Source organism: Chrysemys picta, chromosome 13, assembly GCF_011386835.1.
Source record: "Chrysemys picta bellii isolate R12L10 chromosome 13, ASM1138683v2, whole genome shotgun sequence".
Lineage (NCBI taxonomy): Eukaryota > Metazoa > Chordata > Testudines > Emydidae > Chrysemys > Chrysemys picta.
This window is the reverse complement of record NC_088803.1, coordinates 15,586,339-15,596,865: the sequence shown is the minus strand read 5'-3', so window position 1 is coordinate 15,596,865 and position 10,527 is coordinate 15,586,339. Positions and strand designations below refer to the sequence as shown.

Below are 10,527 nucleotides of genomic sequence, written 5' to 3'. Positions count from 1 at the left end.
TATGGTTAAATCTTGAGTGAGATTCCTTGCACTTAGCTTCTTTTTTCCCCTGGAAAGTCCAAGACTGAGGGGGGATGTGAGTTATCCAGGGTGCTAGAAGTCATCCATGGTATGGCAAAAATTGAACCCAACTCCTCAGAATCCAAAGAAAGTGATTTACGCACAAAGCCATCTTCCCCTGTCCCCACAGCATTCTGCCTCCTTTAAGGGTCAAATTTTTAGATCTGGCTGATATTTTTTGCCACAAAAATCAAATCAAATCAAATCAAACCAAATCAAATCAAATCCTGCATAAATTTAGATTTCCACAAAACCCAAATTTGGGGGAAGGAAAATCTTTTTCCTTTAATAAAACAGATAATATTAACTGGACATTTCATTTCTTAACTTTTCATATTCAAGAAAATGTTTTTTTCCACCCCTGACCACAAACATACAATTTTCTCACATATTTTTATTTTCTTCTCATTTTTACCTTTGGAAAAAGTGAAGTAAAATAAGAAACAAAGGAGCAAACTAGTGCACAGGGACACTGAAAGTGGCACAGCCTAGCAGACAGAGAACAGCACTAGCACTCAGAAAAACTACATTTTTGTTCTGGCTCTACAGGCTATATAGAACAACTCCCCTCCCCTCTCTGTCCTTTGGGTTACCCATCTGTAAAACTGCAATACTGATAATACATATCAGAGGGGTAGCCGTGTTAGTCTGGAACTGTAAAAAGCAACAAAGGGCTGGTCTACACTGGGAGGGGATCAATCTAAGAGACGCAACTTCAGCTACACGAATAGCATAGCTGAAGTCAAAGTATCTAAGATCGAATTACCTGGGGTCCACATGGCGCAGGATCGACAGCCCCGGTTCCCCCGTCGACTGCACTACTGCCGCTCACTCTGGTAGAGTTCCGGAGTCGACGGTGAGCACGTTCGGGGATCAATAAACAGCGTCTTAACTAGACGCGATATATCGATCCTGGATAAATCGATCGCTACCCACTGATACGGCGGGTAGTGAAGATGTACCCAAAGCGTCCTGTGGTACTTTAAAGACTAACAGATGTATTGGAGCATAAGCTTTCGTGGGTGAATACCCACTTCATCAGATGCATGTGACATGCATCTGACGAAGTGGGTATTCACCCACGAAAGCTTATGCTTCAATACATCTGTTAGTCTTTAAGGTGCCACAGGACTCTTTGTTGCTTTTAATAATGATAATGACCTCCTTTGTAAGGTGCTTGGAGATCTACGGATATAAAGCACTATAAAGAGCTAGTTATTATTTAAATTGAAAAAGATCTTTATTTTGTTTCCCAGGAAAGGAACCAAAGTTCACATTTCAATTTGAATTTGGTATTTAAAAAAAAATGAAATGAAAACTAAATTAATACCAGTGAAATCTGAACTTTCATATTTTTTGCTTTAGAAATTTAACCATGATTTTTTTTCTAAAACACCCAAATATTTCATTGACATGTTTTATCCTGGTTATGTGACACCTAAGGCATGTTGTGCATACACTCAGAAGAAGATTGGGAAAAAATGAGTTTTCAACAGCCCTAGAGATTTTCAAAAATGCTAGTGGAAGTTCATTAACCAAAATTCCTTGGCAGCTTTGAATATTTCACTCTAGATGCATACCTGGAAATCTCAATGGGTTCTCCATTTTCCAGTGCAGGTGTTTAAAGCTCAGCACCAGACTCCATCAGCACTGAAGTACAGTGACTTGATTTTTCAAAGCTGTTGATCAGATGCTATTCAAGCGGAAGTAAATCAGCCTAAATACTTGCTCTTTTGGCAGACACTACAAGGGCTCAAAGACAATTATCATGTTAAGGTGGGTTACAGGTGTTCGGTACTTCGATATCAAGTTCATGAATTAGGAATCTGGATCCCCTAAATTGGTGGTTCTCAAACTTTGTATTGCAACTCCCCTGCCATCTAATGAGAATGTAGCTGGGACCTCCATCCAATTTAACATCTGTGACCCATTTGATGGGAACCCCTGGACTCTAAGAATCTCCACCTAAGCATATTCCCTGCAAATCCACATTCTTCCCAAACCTGCAACTCGGGGCCCCATCACAAAACTGGTGACTGCGATAGGTGTGCACCATCAGAGCTGAAGGAAAGTGAATGGAGACAGTGGTTAGCAAGGGGCTTGTTTGGTTGTGTAGACCACTCCTGTTGACTCCCAATTTTCCCCAGAATTGTGGATGACCACTGGTGAAGCTTATAAGTTCTCCTGAAGCAGAGACACTCACGATCAGGACTGAGGATATAGTTGTATAATTTAATAAATTAATTCTCAAGCTAATGATATTGTTAAGGTGGAGTTAATATTCATTTAATATCAGTAATGTACTGGTTTTACACCATAATTATTGTTATCACAGTTCCCTCTGCAAGCATACCTTTAGGTTGATAAATGGAGAAGAAGAACATCATCAACCCAGTGACAGAATTTGTCCTCTTGGGCCTCACCCAGAGTCTTGAGCTGCAGCAATTGCTCTTTGTTGTTTTCTTAATTATCTATGTGAACACCTGGCTGGGAAACTGCACCATCATCACCACCGTGATCACCGACCACCAGCTCCATACCCCCATGTACTTCCTGCTGACCAGCTTGGCTTTCCTAGATGTCACTGATGTATCAGTAAATGCTGCTATATTGCTCTCAGGTCTCTTCTCACAGCGTAAAACCATCTAGTTCAATGAGTGACCTAATTTCAACTAATGAGGAATCCATGAAAATCAATATATTATCCAAAAAAAGTATCATAACTAATGTACTGATTGTAGTGAAGAAATTACTATAGCATGCTACAATAGATGAATAGGAACTTTCCCTTATGCCTTATTTTTTATGCTTTATACGTATATACCATCTATGTGCATTGGTCATATAACTTCTTATCAAAATGGCTTAATAATGTTGAGACTTTACTTTCACAAAGGTTTTTTTTTTGTAATTTTCTTACATTATATTTCTATTTCTATCTCTGATGCCACATGTTAAACTAAACTCACTTTGGTAGCTGTTTCTGCTAATCCTGATAAAAATGCCCCGTTATAAACAAAGGAAGAAAATATTTTTATTGGATTTTCTTAGCATCTCATTTTCTCTGATAATATATAAATAGTATTAAAAATGCTTTCATATGCTTTCCAGATTTACATTTTCAAGAAAAAAAGAGCAAGTAACTTTCCTAAATATATTTAGTTTATATTTTTCTTCATTTACTCCTTTTTTTCTAAGAAAGAAAGTTACATATTGCCCCTCTGTTGTGAAATTTGAGAATAAGAGATAAACACGGTTTATTTTAAAAAAAAATCCAAATGAAAATATTTGTGTAATTTTTTTAAAGAATATTTTGATTCTTCTTTTCTTTCCAAGCATGTTCTATATTTTCAAAGTTCAAGTACTAAAGAGACAGCTCTACACTGAAGAATATTTAGGTAACAATAAGCACTATTTCCTGAACAGATCTGCACTGCATGTGTATCAGAATTGGATTTTCAGATCCAAAAAATTAATTATAACTATTTATACCCCTGTAAGTCCTCTTAAGACAGTACTGCTCTGAGAGAATAACTACAGCCTATTTCTGTCAGTAATATCTTTTAAAAACCCACTTTCCATGACTTTCAAATAAATTACACACATATATATATATATATAATGGATCAAGTGAACAGGAATGTAAAAAAACAAAGGAAGTATAGTCAGCAGAGGTAAGTGGGGACAGAGAGTGAAGGGGAATGGACTGCACAGAGTCACTGAGGGCAGAGGCTGAAGGGGAAGAGGATTCCCAGTGTTTAATAAGGGCCAAGTGCTATAAGGACATTTCACTCTCTTTCCCTTGTCAAATGACCATGAATTGTATGCAAGGGAGTTTAAGCTGTCTGTCCAGAGGATGAAAATATCATTGATGTATCCCAGGTATATCATTGGTTTTATGATGCATTTGTCCAGAAATTCTTCTTCAATGTGGCCCTATTGTTATCATGAATGGCTATGAATTGCCACTACAAATTGCACTATATTCTCTGGCCTGAGTGATAGTGAGTATTACTCTTCTGCATGAGCACCCTGGATAATTTCTACTGCAATGTCCAACAAGTTATCAATCTGGCCTGCACCGACTTCTACCTGGTCAGGCTGCTGAAGGTCTCCTACTCTAGGATGCTTTTCAACGAAATCTTCACCCTCTTGCTCATTTCATAAACCACCATGTTAGTTAAAATAGCAACACACTTCATACAAGGGAAGCCAAGGCTCTGTCCACCTGCAGATCCAAGTTCTATGTTTACAATTCCTACCTTGGATTGTCAACTACGCTTGGCCCTTCCAGAAGTTCCCTGAAGATAAGTTGGTTTTAGGCATTTACATCATAATCACTCCAATGCTGAGCCAATCATTGACACGCTGAGAAATGCCCAGATGAAGAAGGTCATCAGGAGACTGGGAAGTAAAATGCTGTTCTTAGGGAGGAAACCATAATAACATAATTTATTTTTGAATGATCTTTTTGGTTTTGTAATTATTACTGTACATAAACTTTCCATCAGAGTATCAGTAAATCTCATTTATAACTATTTATTAATTTAAAAATGTACTGGGGGTCAACCTCTTCTCATGATGTTTATACTGAAAATGATCAAATTCCAAACATGGAAATAATTAATCACATACTCTGCTTGCCACTGATTAGGGATCTCTGATATTTTTTTCCATTGGAGGGACTCCCGGTACTTAATTTCTCCATGCTACTAATGTTGGTGTGCCTCTCTCTCTCTCTCCAAACATGAACTATCACAGGTCTGGCTAATAGCAATAATTGTGTAATCAGTGGGTCCTTCCCTGAGGAAGTCACCAACTTTGGACTATAACTATGTTTTCCGCAGGTGGTCTAATTTTAGGAGTCTTGAAAAATCATTCTATTTTCCTCTAAAATATTGTCCTATTGATGTCCTATCATCTTGGAGAGACAAGGTGGGTAAACTAATATTTTTTACGGGACCACATTTTGTTGGTGAAAGAGATAAACATTCCAACTACACAGAGTTCTTCTTCAGGTCTGTGTAGTTTTAAAGCTTTTCTCTTTTGCTAACAGTACTTGGACCAATAAAAATTATTACCTCCCCAAGCTTCTTTCTTTCATATCCTGGTCCCAGCAGAGCTACAGTGAAATTGCAAACTATTTTCTTAGGGAATTCCCAGCATAGATGAAGGAAGGCTACTATTCCTCCACATCTTCTTGAGCTTTTATGACTCCCTTTCTTATATATTTTCCTTAGCTTAGGTTCAGTGAGGTACCACTGATAAAGTATTTTTTGTTAAAAATTTTCCTTAATGATTACACAGACAGATGTGTTTTTATCCTGCCTCCAGATGTTTTCAACATGGTTTCAAGTGATATCTGCTTATAGCTTCTTTTCCCATTTTCCATAAATGTTATCTTGTCTTCCTAGTGCATCGGTAACAATTCATCATACCAGAGGTTTCACATTCCATAGCTTCTGCAGGCAGAACTCTTTGCACACACCAAGGACTCCTTGCATTTTCCCCATATCTCCCAGTTTGTAAGCTTCCCATATCCCTCTATTTTAGGCTCTCCCTGCAGCTCCCTGCAAACCTCTCCCACCAAATGTTCTGTGTGCCCCCCGTACCTCCTCCTCCCATACTTGGGTGCTGCTTCCTCTCCCCCATTCTCAACATGTGCGCACCCCATTCCCATCTTTCCCCCACATTGTATCTCTCCTAGTTATTTGTCTCCTTTCTCTCTGGGTAGGAAGACTGGCAGTGTGCCAAGATGGTGGATGGGCAGAGATGAGTTGGAGTATTGTTCTGATGGAAGGCCCTGAAATCTTGGAATTGACCAGAGACAGCATTCAAAAGTTATCTCATTACAGACAGACAGAGAAATTGTGATGAGTTTAAGGTAAGGTCTTGGAAAGCTCGGCCAACCACAGGGAATTCAGGCTCTTTGAGGTATCCTTTACCTTAATTACTGGTTCCATCATTGTTAACAGTCTGTTAAAACCTGGACTTCCCAGACCTCACATTGGAATGTAAAGCTTTTAGTTGCCTTTTCCCCCACCCTGACATAAAAAGTTGTTCTAGCCGTGTTGATCCCTGGATCTGAGAAAAGCAAGGTAGGAGATCTCAAAAACCTGTCTCGTCCACCAATATTAACTGGTCCAATAAAATATATATTACCTATGTTGGCTTTTGCACACAATGTGTTTAGCTGGTCAGAATTTTTTTTAAAAAAATAAAATAGCATTTCATTTAATGTTGAAAAACATAAAATTTTGCATATTTTTTTCAAATAAAAATTAGAAAATGGAAAAATAATCATATTTTTGTGTGTATGTTTTCTCCACCACTACCCTAGTTTTTCTACTTTCCCCACCTTTTATTAGGAAACATACAATTAATTAATTAATAATTAATTGCCGTTATTATTATTATTAATCACCTGACTATTTATAGTGAAAATGTTCAAAAATTGAAAAATCAGTTCTTTTCAGAAATGTAAATGTTAAAATTATTTTAATTATTTCAAAAATCATTATAAAATATGCTTTCTTTTCTGACCAATTCTATTTTTATAACAGTTAAGTAGTTAAAATGTGGTTCAGGTCTGAAAAGGAGAGATTAAATATGGCCTCTTCCTACTCAACACACAGAGTTACTAAGTATGTGTAGCCAAGCCAGATTTTCAGGGAGATATATAAATAAATAAATAAATAAATAAATAAATAAATAAAAGGTAAATACTGTTACTCCTGCAAGACCTGATCAGTCACCACAGATCTGTGACAGTGGCTGGCTGCAAGATCATAACACTTTTCAGAGCTAATTTCTCATCAACATCTCCTTTGCAAAACCACTGGAAGCAGCAGGAGGGTCACCGAAGGCAGGGTGTGAAGGAGAGAGGGCTAAAATTTGTGTTTGCTCACAGTTTGTTGCTGGTGATTATGAGAGAATATGAGACACAGCTTCACTCTCAGGCTATGTCTATCCCAGTAAACCAACCAAGTTATGCTACTCCAGCTACGTGAATACCATAACTGAAGTTGACATAGTTTAGGTCAACTTACTGCAGTGTCTACACTGAGCTGCATCCATGGGAGATACTCTCCTGTTGACTTATCTTACACTTCTCATTCCTGGTAGAGTACTGGAGTTGGCCAGAGAACACTTTGCCATCAATTTAGTGGGTCTTCACCATACCCACTAAATCAACCCCCTTGCATCGATCGCAGCAGCGTTGATCCTGTGGTAGAGTAGTCATAGCCTCAACTCCCCAGCTGAGGTCACAGAACACGTAGGTGGGGAAATAAAGTTTAATTTGTAAACTGATGCAGTTTCTGGAGGGTCACAACACTGTCCTTTTTACAGATACATTTCAACAAGTTCATAGAATATCAGGGTTGGAAGGGACCTCAGGAGGTCATCTAGTCCAACCCCCTGCTCAAAGCAGGACCAATCCCCAATTTTTGCCCCAGATCCCTAAATGGCCCCCTCAAGGATTAAAGTCACAACCCTGAGTTTAGCAGACCAATGCTCAAACCACTGAGCTATCGCTCTCCCCAAGTTGTTTAGTAGAGCTCAGAAACTGTCCTCAAAGTTTGGTATTTTCAAAGGAGTCTGATGGATTACAATATTTGACCTAAAAAAGCCAATAATCATAATAATAATCATAGGTTTATGTGGCTAATCTTAGCATGTAACCACACTGAACCACTTCAGGAATTTATTAATGAATCCCCTTGTGGCAGACTCCTGCAATCTCCAAAGAGGCAGCTCTCTTGATCCTGCCCAGCAAAGCTGATGGGGATTTCAGAAAGTCTTTGATCCTAGCGCCAGCCTTAGTGCAGGGGTCAGATATTATATAAGAAGATATCTGGGGCTGTCTCATGTCCACTTCCCCTGCCTATCAGCACAGCAGCCATCAGCTCTGAGATGTGACTTCCCCAGAGCTTGCTCATTCCTTTGGAGGCCACTCGCTCTGTGATCATACTGGGTGAGTTATTGACTCTTGGTTCATAAAATGTGTAATGTGGTACTAGGAATGGGCATTGTTATTGAAGGGGGGATGCTCAGAGACCATGGTGAGAAGAAAGGAGAGGTCTGGTTGGGGAGAAAACACTGAGTACTTATATCATCTTTTATTCATAAAGGTTTTCAGATATTGCCTCAGGCTTTCACACTCCTGCAAAGTGGGGAATTATCAGTCACCCCATTTCAGAGATGGGGAAAAGAGACAGGGAGATTTTACTTTTGAGACGATCTAGAGGGTTCAGGCATCCAACTTGCAGTTACGTTCCATGGGAATTGGACACCCAACTGTCTTCCTCTGTCTTGAAAATCCAGGGTCTGATTTTCCCATGGTCCACGGCAGGGCAGAAATGGAACCCATCACCCAGCAGTCTTTGGCAATAAACATCAACAGATTGGGGATGGAAAAATTCAGCTTTTGGGGGTTTTTTTAGGTTTCATCAGAAAATTTCAGTTAAAATGATTTTCCCCCTGGAATTTTAATAAAAAATCTTTTCTGTCAAAAAACAGGTTTTGTTAGAGTCACAATATTTGATGGGAATATGGCACTTTTAATGAAAATTTGTGATTTTCAATGAGAAAATTTCAAACTAAAATAAAATATTTTCATTTGGGTGTCTGCAGTGTTGTTGTAGCCAGTTTGGTCACAGGACATGAGAGAAATAAGGTGGAAAGTTTTTATTGGACCAACTTCTGTTGGTGAAAGGCATAAGCTCTGTGGAGCTTGAAATATTCTGTATTTCATCAACCGAATTTGGTCCAAAAACAAGGGAAAATAAAATACGTCTCTTATTTCATTGGATTAATTTCTTAATCTTCATACAATAAATTTGGGAGAAAAAGTTATTTTTTTCACTCTATCTCATACTTTTCAAATTTCATTTTCACAATTTTATAGTAGAAAAGTAAAGCAGTGAGAGACAAGGAGAAAAGGTATTGAAAATCCAAAAGCTGAACACTGAACACCAACATCTGGCAGGTCTGTTGCACCAGGACTGTGGGAGGGTGAAAGGGTGTTGTGGTGGGCAGGGGGCTCTTTTGGTGTGTAAACTACTCCACTTCCCTCCCAGGGCCCCTGGATGGAAGATCACCATGGATGGGATGACTCGGGTTTGCTGAATCAGGGTTTTTTCTTAAGTGCGGCTGAGGACATTGTGTTCATAGAGAAAAGTCCCAAGCAAAGTGTGTTTCCTAATGTGGATAAAAATAGATTTAATATCAGTAGCCTAAAGGGGGGATAGAAAAATGTCATGATTATTATTCTTTCTGTTTAATGTATATTTTAAGGACACCACATGGATCAGCAGAACCTTACCACAACAGTGACTGAATTTGTTCTCTTGGGCCTCACTCAGAATCATCAGCTGAAGTATTTTCTCTAAATGTTCTTCTTCCTAGTCTATGTGATCACCTGGCTGGGGAACTTCACTATCATCATCACAGTGATTGCCGACGACTGACTCCACACCCCCATGTACTTCCTGCTGGCCAACTTGGCTTTCATGGATGTCAGTGATTCATCAGTCAGTGCTCCCAACTTGCTGTCTGTTCTCCTCTCCAAGTATAAAACCATCTCATTCAATGACTGCATTCTCCAGATGTTCTTCTTCCACTTCATCGGGGGTGCAATGTTTCTTTTTCTTGCAGGGATGGCGATCGATCAGTACGTGGCTATCTGTAAACCTCTGAGATATTTGATTATCATGAACCAGGGAGTGTGTGTGGGGCTAGTGGCACTGGCACGGCTGGGTGGATTTGTTCACTCTGCTGTTCAAATTGGACTGCTCCTCCAGTTGCCATTCTGTGGGCCAAATGTCCTGGACAATTTCTACTGTGATGTCCCACAAGTCATCAAACTGGCCTGCACTGACACCCACTTGGTTGAACTGCAGATGGTCTTCAATGATGGAGTGCTTCTCATAATACTATTCATCTTTTTGCTAATTTCCTACGCTGTCATCTTAGTCAAGATCAGGACACATGTCATGGAAGGGAAATGCAAGGCTCTGTCCACATGTGGAATGCAGATTATCGTGGTGTGTTTACTATTCATACCCAGCACCTTCATCTATGCTCGGCCCTTCAAGAAGTTCCCCCTGGACAAGGTGGCCTCAGTCTTTTTCACTGTAATCTCCCAAATGCTGAACCCAATGATCTACACGCTGAGAAATGCAGAGATGAAAAAGGCCATCAGGAGACTGGTGAGCAGAATGCTGTTCTCACAGAGGAAAACAAAGACATAATTTATTTTTGAATGATCATTTCTTTTGTAAAATAGACCTTAACACCTATGTGCCATGTGAAATGTGTATCCCATCAAAGAGATTACAAAGGGCACACTCATGACAAGTTGTGTTTATGAATAAATAACAGCCCAAGGGCCACAATCTCCATTGAAGTCTATGGGGTTAACTTGTTTAAGTCAGGGTAGCTACCCTGGAGTTCATGTACCTCAAC

General features: G+C 39.3%; 1 pseudogene; it reads left to right on the top strand.

The window, feature by feature from the left end:
* Nucleotides 1–2,427: 2,427 nt before the first annotated feature.
* LOC101954053 (olfactory receptor 4D9-like) lies at nucleotides 2,428–10,313 on the top strand (annotated as a pseudogene).
* Nucleotides 10,314–10,527: the final 214 nt, after the last annotated feature.